At 39.3% G+C, this 12,805-nt stretch overlaps 1 protein-coding gene across 1 annotated transcript in view; it reads right to left on the minus strand.

Moving 5' to 3' along the window:
• The window catches only part of dyrk1b (dual-specificity tyrosine-(Y)-phosphorylation regulated kinase 1B), a 53,531-nt gene extending 41,786 nt beyond the window's left edge, over positions 1-11,745 (minus strand). Inside the window, exon 1 of the mRNA XM_086154881.1 lies at positions 11,607-11,745. The gene's annotated coding sequence lies outside the window, so the exon portion shown is untranslated. The remainder of the gene's footprint in view (positions 1-11,606) is intronic.
• Between the last annotated feature and the right edge of the window lie 1,060 nt (positions 11,746-12,805).

Below are 12,805 nucleotides of genomic sequence, written 5' to 3' on the forward strand. Positions count from 1 at the left end.
TCATCATATAATTGCGGCTGACTGCATAGACACAGCCTCTTCTCCAAGAGGCACCTTCACAATCAAAGCTTAAAATGTTGAATGTTGATGTAGAATTTGGTGCTAGAAAACCTTTGATAAATGCTCCTGCATAAGGGTGTGTTCATATCACTATGAACCCCAGCTTTGCCACTTTACCTGATGCTCATGATGAATTTCCATTTTTTTTCTTTTTGTGGCTGATGGTCATCTCATGATAATTTACATTGTATGCAATGACAGTACAAATGTGTTAATTTGCAATGATGATAATCTGCCAGAGCTCCCTATTCATTATTAAAGTGCCCCTGTCACTGAAATTGAGCATTATTGTTTTCTTGAATATCGAAGCTGATATTATGAAAGCATCAACATTAAAATAAAATCTGTTTGTCCACAATTGCATTAGCATACAGTCTTGAGATACATTCCAAAATGTAAATTTAATTGCCCAAATATTTACATGAAACAATAATATCTAACACGGTGAAATAGTTAAAACACTCTTCTTTGTGAAAATAAATGATTAGTTTTTACCATACAATGAAGAGCCTCATTTCAGACTGCATAGCTGAGCATACCACAGTTTGCATGCCACACTTAAGAAAACAATAAGAAAACACATTTGGCTTGCCTATTTTACAAATCATGGAGCTGGAAGCTCAAAGTGATGATAAGCTAATCTTTTTTGCGCGTTTATAGTAAATGAGCTTAAAAACAGCAGCAGGTAATTTGCAAGTTTCTGTCTTCAGGTGTGAGACACCAGTGTTCCTATGCATAGACTGAGATGAGCCTGACCATTCCCCACTCCGAAAAAACTTCAAGTTTTAAGGGTTGTTTAGATGATTAGGTAACTGAAATAATAAGTCTGATAAACTATAAAACAATAATGATGTGAACTGATAAATATTCTCATTATGTTGATTAAATATATGCTCTTTTTTGTTATTTAATGAAGACCCTGAATTCAGTGTTTTCTGGAACATATCAATGCCTTATCAGTCATGTTCTGGCAAAAACTCTGCAAGTTGAAGAAATGTCTATCCTCACTATTTTCAAGAGCAGTTAATGGAAATGATCAACAACTGTTTAAGGGATTTTGCCTGAAAATAAAAAAAGTTGCCTACACCTTCTAACTTACACTGTGTGTATAGCAGTGTGGGTACCAGCTGCCTTACAAGTAACAGCGCTGCTAATCTGACTGCCGTCTAACTTTTTATCAGACAGAAAAAATAAGAAATGCAGTTTCCACACAAACCACCCTGTATACATTTTTTGATATGCACACAAAGAGAAAATTTTTCTTGCCTTCTATAATAAAATTGTTATAAATCCAAAACCCTCTCACCATTCCTTCACTTGAATATGTACATTTTTAGTTAGCTGACCATAAAAAAATCCTCCACAGCCAAAACCAAGCTTAAAACTTTTGCTTGCCACTGGCTTCATGTGAAGGTTGTCTGTTCTGATTCTTTGATCCAAAACCTCCTTTTGATTATCGAACTATTTATGTGTTAAGATGTACAGCAAGTGTCTTTGGTTGTGTGCAGTGTCCCCATTTTTACAACAAAACTGCTTGGTACAGTTGGAGCCCTCCATGGCAGACGTGTTTGCTCGCTCCGTGGTTGCATGCCGGCCAAATGCACTGCGGAAGGCAAAGTAACAATTTCATTGTACAGGGAAATACCTTTCCACACTGTACATATGACAATAAACACTTTGAATCTTGAAACTTGGTATTTGGTATTTGTAGACTATCAAAATGAAGATAACCTGCAAAAAACAGGTGACAGACTCTGTTTGCTTTTTTTTTATACCGTGGGTCACACTTCATTGCTTCTCTTTAATTGGGAATCAAACCTTGCTTATGTCCCGCTATGACAGTAAATGTGTTTTACGATTTAAAACTGCATTGATACTTACTATCAGTTGGTTAAAAGCTCAATTCTCACTTTCAATAAACTGCATAAAAAGTGTTTTTCTGTTCAAATGGCAGAGTGGGGCAGGTGACACGTGTCTTAGTGGAAGTAGTGAGATGGCATCACGTCGGAATGGAGCAAAAATTAACGTAACTGGACGCCAAGTTTGAGTGAGCTGTGAGCTTGAGTGAGTCAACTCCACAGCTGATCAGCTGTTGAGGTGAAGGTTAAAAGGAGGTTATGATCTATAGATAGATAAGACCTTATTGTAGTATTACAGAGATTTCAAAAACAATTTTTATACAAGGATTCAGCATGATTATTTTGTGTCACATCACTGTCATATCCTCTTCTTCTGCTGGAACTCCAAGTTCCAAGAGGGATGACTTATATGAGAGGAAAGAGATATTGACAAAGTACTGTGGGAAAATCACTGTGATATATTGATTGAAAATGTACATATATGATCATATTTGCATTAGCTGGCCAGATTGCAGTCATCCAATAAAGGCCTTTATCGTTCCAGTGGCTTTCACAATATGGTTGATATCATTTATCAACCTAATTTCTATTTATATGTGTATTTATTTCTTGACACACATGCTTCTCGAATGAAGAGGGTTTCATCCCCAGGGGCAGAGGGAGAAAAGGGTATAGGATGCAATGGTTGTGATATAATACATTTACACCTGACATGATGAACTCCAACCACACTATATCTAAAAGAATGTAAACACAGTTTTCTCTACAGGGAATTCTAAAAATCTACATGTTTTTGTTAAATCTTGCAGAAAAACTTACGAGAAATTATATAAGCAGAACCAAATGAAAAAATAGCCAACCATCAGAGGTAATGAAATCATCAATTGACAATTCTCATTAATGATAGTAAAAAGTAAATCAGAAGAAAAAGCACAAACAGAAAAAAATCTCTTCTGAGAGGACAGCTGTTGCTAACAGCATTGATCAAATATAAATGTTACAGGTATAGTGTGACACGCAACATAACCCATATACCAAATGAGGTGACTGCTGTTCATTGAAACAACAAACTAAATACATTTTTGTGTGTCTGATAGTTACAGACATTTGTATGCGATGTCAATGGAATACCTCAACATGAAAAATTACTTTGAAAAAAAAGTTAAAGAAAAATAAAACCTCACTATGAGAAGAGGGAATAAGCAATATCTTTTCTCAGTTTGTGGTCACTGCAATTCAACACGATATTTCACACACGCACACACACACGCACATGACATGCTAGATGAACTGACATCCTTAATGGTGTGGCGCAGTGGTTAGCACTTTCGACTCACAAGAAGTACTCTGGTTCAATTCCCACAGTAGGCCTTTCTGTGTGGAGTTTGCATGTTCCGTGTGGATCTCTCTGGTCTCCATCCGAAAGTAGGGGTCAACACGTATGAATGACAAAATGAGTGGTTGTTTGTCTCTCTATGTGGCTAGGGTGTACCGCGCTGATAGCTGTCAGCATTCCCGTGACCCTGAGTGCAGGAAAAGCGATGGATAATGAATGGGATTTTGTCAGTGTTTCTTTAAACTCTTCTTTGATGGTGTTTAAGACAAAAATTCATTACTCTGTAGGTCTGTCAATAAATCAAAGAAACCATGTAAACCCCAGCAACTGCATAGTTTAAGCAATTCATTTCGTCGGAGATTGAAGCCTTGAATGTTAGACTGATCAAGCTATCCATGGTATAAAATTAATACACTTCCAATTGTTTAAAAGAAATACATTTTAAAAAGGAATGAGGCATCATGAGGCAAAAACATTTGCCACATGATGCCTAAGGGCACTTAGCTCCAAACCACAGTGTGAACAGACAACTTCTGCTCCTGCCCCCGCGAGGAGCTCGAGCTCTGGAGCTCCAGAGCTACTGATAAAGCCTGGATCTATAAGGAGTCTCACCGTCCCCCTGGTACAAGTGACTACAGGTTTAGAGCTCTCAGAATAGATGCTCTGAACATTCTCCCATTCGTGTTTTACCATATAGCATATGAGTACATATTTATACAACTATATTCCTTCAAATAAAAATTCTAGTAACTCTGTCACTTTGGCAACAGTGTGAGTTCATTAATCGAGTATGTTTTGTGTGTAAGATTTTTCTAAAACTGGCAGTAAAGATGAATAAAAAGATCATGATTCTTCTTTAGGTAGACACCGATGACCTGAATCCGGATTTGTCACCTCTTTAAAAATAAGGTCAATTATAACCAAACAATATGTACATTTTTTGAAGAAACTGAAAAAATGAGTAAATATCAGTGTATATTTACCAAATCATTGAAAAAAGAAGCAACAATTAACTTGACCCGGAATCATTTTTTTTAAATTGCATGATTAGCTTCCAGAAATGTTGTCGTACCACCAATCATAAAGTGTGAATCAGAATAAACTTTATTTATCCCCAAGGGGAAGTTGGCAAAGCAGTTCTGTTATTTGAATGTATGAAGACTATCCAAAAATAAATTTAAGGCAGGCAATATATGATGTTAGAATAGTAAAGTTGGTCTATGAAAACATTTACACTTGTTTCAGACTTCACTTTGGATATATTGCTTAGAGTCCGTATTTGTAAAATCTGCTATTTACTCCATGGTTCTGCCAGAAGTACACTTTTTTTATAAACCTGGCTTAATACCACCAGTTTCTGACATATTGAGTTTTAGGTTCCACTTCAGCTACTTAAAAACTTTCAACTTTTATTTGTATCTTTATATCCATTTTCCAATACAGTACGACATGCCCCCACTATCAAACCATTTTCAGTATGCAGCAATGTTTGTCTTTCAAATTTACAATAAGCAGTCCCACCTTTCTTATAAATTAAAGTCTTAAATTAATATTAAAAATTACAGTTTTTTATTTTATTTCAGAAAAATACAAATAAAATCAATTTGTTCAGAAGTAAATAAAATTGACCTGTGGTAAGCCAAATTCTGAACCCAGCTTTCCCATCTCTCAAATGTTTAATCTTGTAGAAATGCTTTTACAATAGAATTCTGTCAGCCTCTCACTAGGAGGAAAGGAGGGTCGACATTTGACCAATCAAAATTGACAAGCTTTGGATTTGAATGTAGGTTAACAGTCTTTTTGGAGAGCAATAGCGGTTAAAACTGGTTACTTGTAAAATGATTTGATAATGTGTGATGTCTTTACTCCAGCTCTATTCATGTGTATAGAGTTGCATATTGGCCTCTGGTGAGCACTGACACAAGGAAGGGGAAAGGATGAAATGGATATATCAACTGTCTGCACTGTAACACAAACAATATTACTCCCTTTCCCTGAAGCCAATTAATGTTGCATAGATGGCCAATGGGTATGCAAGATTAACACATGGCTACCAGAGGGTACAAATGGGTAACCCAAGCTAACATGGTTTACAAATGTAACGAGTTAACAAACGGCACCAAGGAGTGCCATAAAGTAGCCGGGATTACGGGATAGAGGATGTGTAACATATATTCACTCAAATTAAAACATTGCTAATGGAAGCAATTGGACTGTTATAATATGACTAACATCTGTTCTTACCCACACAGAAACATGACAATTGCAAGTTTTAGAACACAAGGGGCAAAGGGAGGTTAACTCACAACAAACAGGTTTCTAAACTACTACCATGGTATCTGAAAAAACACAAAAAACCCTAGGTTCATGGAGGTTAAGGGGGTTTCAAGACTGCTAATAGACTTTAACATACTTAGTATGTTAGGTGCTAGATCGCTGACAGAAACTTCAACAATGCTAACAGACACATGCACTTAAATTATTAGCCCTACTAAAACTTACACACTGCAGCACTATTAGCATGATACCAAAAAAAAAATGCCAAAAAATGTTAATATGATGAAAACAGAAGCAAGAACTGATAACAGAAGCAGGAAAACTGCTGCCACTAGAAACATTTTTTGTTTCAAACACCACCAATGAAGAATTTGAAGAAACACTAACATAAAGCCATTTATTATCCATTACCCCCCGCTTATCTTGCACTTAGGTTCGCAGGGATGCTGGAGCCTATCCCAGCTCTCACTGTAGGAGAGGCAGGGCCAGCTTCTCCTAGCCTGTCGAAGTGTTATTGAGCAAGACACTGCACCCCTAACTGCTCCCCTGGCACTGGTCAATGGCTGCCTTCTCCTCATGGTTCATCCATGATGGATTAAATGCAGTGGTCAAATTTCGCTGATGTTGTGCTGTATATATAACTGAATGTGAGAAATCAAGCTATTTCTACAACCAACCATTCTCTCATTCACACATCTGGGCAACTGTTCTGATTAATCTTCTTAATGACAAAAGTGCAGGGAGAATACAGAAACTTAAATCCAACCAGGGTCCTTTGTGCCATGAGGTGCAGCGTTAACCACTGCAACCACTGTGCTCCCCATAATCAGTTTGTATTTGAGTAAAATATGAAAACTCCAAAATAAAAGACCAACAAATTCAAGTTGGGCCATATCAGATCAATGGGGGTAATAATATATATAACAAAACATAATCATTATATAACATCATTATATCAGCCCACATGCTTTACATTTGGGTAAACAGTAATTTATCATGTTGGACAGTCATTTGTCACCAAGCTTTCGTCCTCCATGTTACTGCAATCAAACTTTATGCCAATATATGCTAATTGTCAGGTTTATACTTGATTATAGTTTTAACAGTGTAATTGGGTAAACTTTACCAGGCTGCCTATGTGATAAGACCAAATTAAGCCTCGTCTGCTAATTTGGCTGAAAATATCAGATGATAATGCCTACATAACATAACTGAATACACTGCTAACAGTTTAACATACTATTGACAGAGGCTATCAAGTGGCTAACACATTGGAAAAAAGCCTCATGGAGGTTAAAACACTGTTATTAGCAACACAGCTAGGACAACACGTAGCTAAAATGGCCAGCAAAAGCCAACACATGGCTAACAGAAGTGACCACATGGCTACGGCAAGCCATAAAGATACTGACACACTAATGACAGGTTTACACACTACTAATTGGGGATAACATCCAAGATGCTCTAATTACAAAGTTTCCAAATTCCATGCTGTACCAACAGAGAACATCTTGGCTGCAAACGTTCTTCATAAGCAAGAGGATTTAAAGATTTTAAATGAGTCATAAAATGACAGAACACATTTATCTGATAGTTCTGTTGCAGTGAGACATCAATTTGAAACCCATCAAAGGCTAGAGTATCATGTTATCTTTTCCTATACCACTTTGCAATATTGTTACCACCAGTTACGTAAAAACTTTTTTTTTTCCTCCCCCCAAAAATCAGTTTGTTTGATATAAATCCAGAGATGACATTTTGTCTCAAGTGGTCACCTGAGGTATATACAGATACATTTTATTGCCAGAAATGAACCAACAAACTTTGAACTGGATACACTTTCCTTGTTTTTACATCACTTCAGACACGTCAAAGCTGGGTCTGAGCAGATCTGAGATGAACTGTTCTATACCATCTCTCCAGGAAAACTTCAGACAAGGGCAAACAATCAGCTCATTACATTATCATGTTTCAGAAGAAATTAGATAAACCCAAAAAGAGGAAATTACTTAGGTAACTTCCATATATGGAACGAATTGAGTCTTGTGGTATTGCTGGATCGTTGCTATCTTTTATGCTCCTTTTACCATCCCTTGCAGTGTCAGTGCAAGGGTCTGATTGCCCATACCTTAAAAGGTGTAGTTTAAAAGCAAGGCTTGCGGGAGTTCAACATAATCTTGCTAGCCAGGGATTAACATCAACTTTTGGGCTCCACAAACCCCTGTAATTATTAGCAGAATACTTGTTTATCCAAATTAAATCTTTAAACCTCTCATTTCAGTATCATTTTTATATCAATGACCATCAATAGTGTTGTAAGGAATACATTTTTTGGACTCCTGTTGCTGAAACCTGGTTATACAGTTTTTGGAAACTATAGGGAGAAGGAAGGACTACCAGGCTACATTTGTGAATAAACTCTTAGGAATGCTAAAGCTGGTTTGCAATGATGTTGTGTTTCTATTACAAAAATTATGGTCACGGTTTGATATGGTTAATGTTCAGTAATCCCAGATTGATGGGTATACAGAGTTCAGCATTGGGCTATATTTCCAGTGTCGTCTTTTCTCGTAACTTTAGAAGCAACTAATTTGCTTTAAGCCTTGTACCAAACTGATTTTTTGGTCATCAAGCCAGAAAAAGTAGAAGCATTAAAGTCTTGAACCTTGGCGGTATAGATGGACTCCATGTTGATAATTCTCAAATGGTTTTGTGAATGATGGGCCACCAATAATCTCATAATGAGATTTTTTTCCTCTTTTTGATACTTTTTTTATGCCTTACAGGCAACCAGTGCATTTATAGTGTTCATGGGAGGTTCAGCAGGTGGGACTGAACCATAGATGTAAATTTATAGGTTCCTAGATATTCACACTCATGAGGTAAGTACTTTGTATGACCTTTGCAGGCAAATTATTGTCATACTATATGACAATAATACTTTACCATATAAAGTATGGCAAAGTATTGTTGAGGTATGAAAAAGTGTTGTTGAGACAGTATTGTTTAAACGTAAACCTTCTTAATGAATAATTGTAGATGTTGATAGTCATGTAGTAACATTATACTGACGCACAATAGTTGGTGGGTGGGGCAGTCCATTTTCACAGGTGTATACTACAATGAACTTAATTGAACTACAATAAAATTGCACGGTCCTATTCCACTTTTTCTGCGGACAACAGCCTATGATTGGGTTTAAATGGTTGTATTGTTTTGTGTGGCAACTGTAAGCAATGTTTTTGCTTCTGGTTCTGACTGCTGTACTTGCCTTTAAGCTGGAAACATCCTGTTCTTGAGCATTCAGGGTAACACTTTTGGGTGCTTCCTTTGGTCCTCTATATAGAAACTATACAGCTGATGCATTAACAATTTTCCTACTGAGAATGGCAGCCATAAAAGGTGTAGCAAAGAGACTTAAGTTTGGGGGCTAATGAAGAAAACCCATGAGGTGTGGGTCATCTGCATCCTCTTTTAGAGTAGTGATGCAGACTGGGAGAATGGGAATGTGTGAAAGACATAACTGGCAAACCATACTTGGTGAGTTATAATTTAAAAATTAATGCTGCCAGGAGATCACCCCGCTACTTAATAAACTTTAAGCTGATCGGTTACTAAAATCCTTTTTTTTTTGGTAAACCGATATAAATCTCCATTTTATGCTAGGATAACCTGGTGGCCAAAAGATACACCAACAAAACTAGGCAAGGTGTCTTTGCAGATGTAGACTTTGGGGAGTTGGAGGAGAAAACATTGAGTGCCTGGGATTGACCAGCAAAGAGAGAAGAAAAAAGAAGCTTGTCAACCCCGTCAGATATCAACTGACATTATTTATTTAGATGTGAGATTGTCTACATTAGTTGATGCTTAGAATTGTTATATTCTACAATATTTACACAATATAATGATAATCCAAAACTTTTATTTCCCAAACACCATGTCTATACATTTCACCCAGAACAGCAGGTCATGGGACTGCATGAGAGGCAGGGTTCACCACGTACAGGACACCAGTTGATCAGTGGGCGGGCCACATATAAGGACATAAACCATTCACACCAATGGATTAGTAGGAACCGTAAATTGACCAACTGCATATTTTTGAATTTGGGGAGAGGGCGGGGGGCCAGGGAAAACCTATGCAAAAACAGGGAAAAAAAATCCCAAGTCCACACAGAGAGGCCCCAATCAGAAAAGGACCAATAACTTTCTTTCTGAAGAAAACCCATGGGGTGTGGGTCATCTGCATCCTCCCTAACATAGGGTTATTCAAATGACTTGTCCATGTAAAAAAAAAAAAAAACAGCACAACAACCGTCATACAATTGAGAGATGTTTCTAGTTAAGTTGATATGGAATAGTGCTTAAATTGTAAAACATGGTCTGTCCTGCAGCTGCACATAAGCAGGGTCTTCAACTGTATACCCAGAAATGCCCAAGCTAAGCAGAAGATTCGGCTGGAACAGGTTTCATGATGAACAGGGCATAGTGCAATGATGTCAATCAGACCAAGGGTTTTCACTATTGGCAGTTAGGCAAAATAATTATGTCAACTATTGTCTCAGTTTTACATTTTACCAAAATATTTTAACACACGTATGCTTGATTCACTCAATGGACATGCCACTACTGGGATTACAGGTCCTACTGCACCAGTATATGATCCTTTATGATTAAGAGCACCTTGCCAATTCTAAGAGGCTTCTGACAGCTGCTTTAACTTCATGAAATGCCCTTTACCCGCCACTGAAATTCTCCATTTCAGCTCATATATTATATCAAGTGATAAATGACCTAACTATCATGGATAAGAGATGTGAATTATTACCAAGATGTGGGTTGAGGGACGGAGAATGAATGGGAATAATTAGGTTAAACAATAGAAACTAGAGAGACAACTCATGAGGAGGGGGGGTCCATTTTGAGACTCCAATCTGCCAACCATATGAGAAATAGAGACCCCAACTTTAAGCAAGGTGGGTGGGGAGGAAAGGCAAGGAAAGGGGGTCAGCCACATCCTTGTGACAAAAGCCTGATATTTAACATCAGCAACAATTTCAGAAGCAACATCCCCTGTTGATCAACAAGAGAAAGAGGACTTCAGTCCAAAAAATAAATACAGTGGCGATATGGTTCATTTTTTTCCGGAAGAGCATCAGCTCTTGGTCTCCTTTGGCTGGGAGCAGCCCTCTCCCGGCAACTGAACGCTCATCTCCTTCTACTCCAGGGCAGGGAAGGGGCTGGGGCTGATGCGGTAGCTAAGCTAGCGACTAGCGTTAGCTGCCACAGCAGATGAAATGCTGCGGATCTACAGAGGACAGTCTGGGGGACCGGTTTACTGCTGTGACACCTAAAGCCATCGTCATCTAGGCACCGAGTCAGGATGGAGACACTTATTCTAAAGGACATCGACACGTCTCTGTCATGTAGCAACAAATCCATTCATTCCCTTTTCCTCCGTTTTGATCCGCCGGCACCCTCTCCCATTCCATTAGGTGTCGTGCGTTAACTTGAGGCAGGTCGCAGCACCACTGATACTGAAACTTGCCTGGATACACACACGCTGGTCGCATCCATCATCAGCCTATTTACGACCAATCCAGCACTTGATCAAGTCACCAGATGGTTAGCTGATGGAAACGACTCAGCCGCAAGATAAACTATATGTGAAGGGGGTGAATAACGCCAATCTTGGAGGACACTGCATGGTACAATATAGGGGTGATAGTCCATCATATTATGCGTCTCGGTTACTGTAACGTTACATGCACAAGATAGCCAAGTCTTGGTTGTTAAAGCGATCCATTGTCCAGCCCTGACGTTTGGCCACATAATTAAGTGAAAATCGCTTCCAGACCCAATATCGTTACCCATGTAACCAGCTGAGGAACTGGGACACGAGGCCGGGTGACATGGGCGAATAACGACAGGAACGGGCAACATGATGTTACCGAGCACTCCTGCCACTGATTGATTGCCGAGCCCCAAACACACATCCGAGACAATTAACGAGTAATTAGCGCCACGTTCATGTGGGGATTTAAAAAGGACAATGTCAGCCGGCCGTTTCTTACCTCAGGCGGTGTGTCGAACCAAGTTCCGCGTAGCAGCCATGTTCGGAACCCCTCTCTCCCTCCGTCCACACGAACAGAGCCCCCTCCCCCGGGTCACTCGCCCCTCTTCCACAGCCGAAATCCAAAGAATTCACTGTGAAAACGTTTGCCGGTTAAATCCCGATGACGGTAGCTCCCAGTGAAATAACGTTATTCTTCTTAGCTCAGACAACGCGTTGTCGATGGGAACTGATCGCCGGCGCAGCACATCTAGCCGTGCCTTAGGGGAGGTGGGCAGCCCGCCGCCTCAAACAGGGACACCTCAAACTCTGTCTCCTCTCTATTCGGTAACTTCATATTCCTCATTTATTACCAAATACACACGAGATCATGAATAGACCCACAACGCTTGCCGGCTGGTTTAGAAAGTCCGGTGAATCAGCTTTTTAAAATAGAGAGGCAAGAAGCTAACCTTAGCCAGTTAGCTGCTGGCTAATGTGCTAGCTAATAAAACACTGCTATTGGAATTTAGATTAAGACAGTCCGCGCACAGCAGGCTGCTGGCGGTTAAGGGTCAGCCGGTGGGCCAGATAGCTATACAAGCGTACGCTATTCAAAACTTAAATTTGGCAGGCACAGCTATGTCTAGCTGTTCGCTGGCCAGCCCCTCCGTGATGTTAATATCGGTCAAAGCAGAGGGGCTGCATTGAGGGCGCACTCCCGACGCCAGGCAAGCACGGCCCAGCGCGTTCCAGAGACGGTTCCCACAAAATGGCTGCCAAAACAAATCCGGCGCGATTGGACACACGAGTAACTTCCAAAAGTTTGCGCCTTTCGTTGAACCGGTGGAAACGGTCTGTTGCGCAATGGTAAACCGAATTTATATATTTAAGGTATTTTAACAAGAGGTATCCGGAGTACGACACGTAGTATGGATACTGACCGTTGGGTTCATGGATTTTGGGCGATGACTCCGACAGTCAACTTAGATACGTCCACCTAACGGTGCACAATTATTGATGTTTGAAAGAAATTGCTTTCAAATAATAAATTAACACTTGTTTTGACCTCAACTGTAAATTTTTCAATTGAGAACATCTGACCCCAATTCAGCTGTCTTCAGTATGTGCCAACAGACACCCCAGATTAGCGATGAGCTTACTGGAGCATCTAGAATGCATTCAAGTTCATTCACAGTTGCAACTACTTATTTCAAACAC

The sequence above is a fragment of the Fistularia commersonii genome, chromosome 11 (assembly GCF_037954325.1).
Source record: "Fistularia commersonii isolate RoL2024-O1a breed Wild chromosome 11, RoL_Fcom_v1.0, whole genome shotgun sequence".
In the NCBI taxonomy this organism is placed as follows: domain Eukaryota; kingdom Metazoa; phylum Chordata; class Actinopteri; order Syngnathiformes; family Fistulariidae; genus Fistularia; species Fistularia commersonii.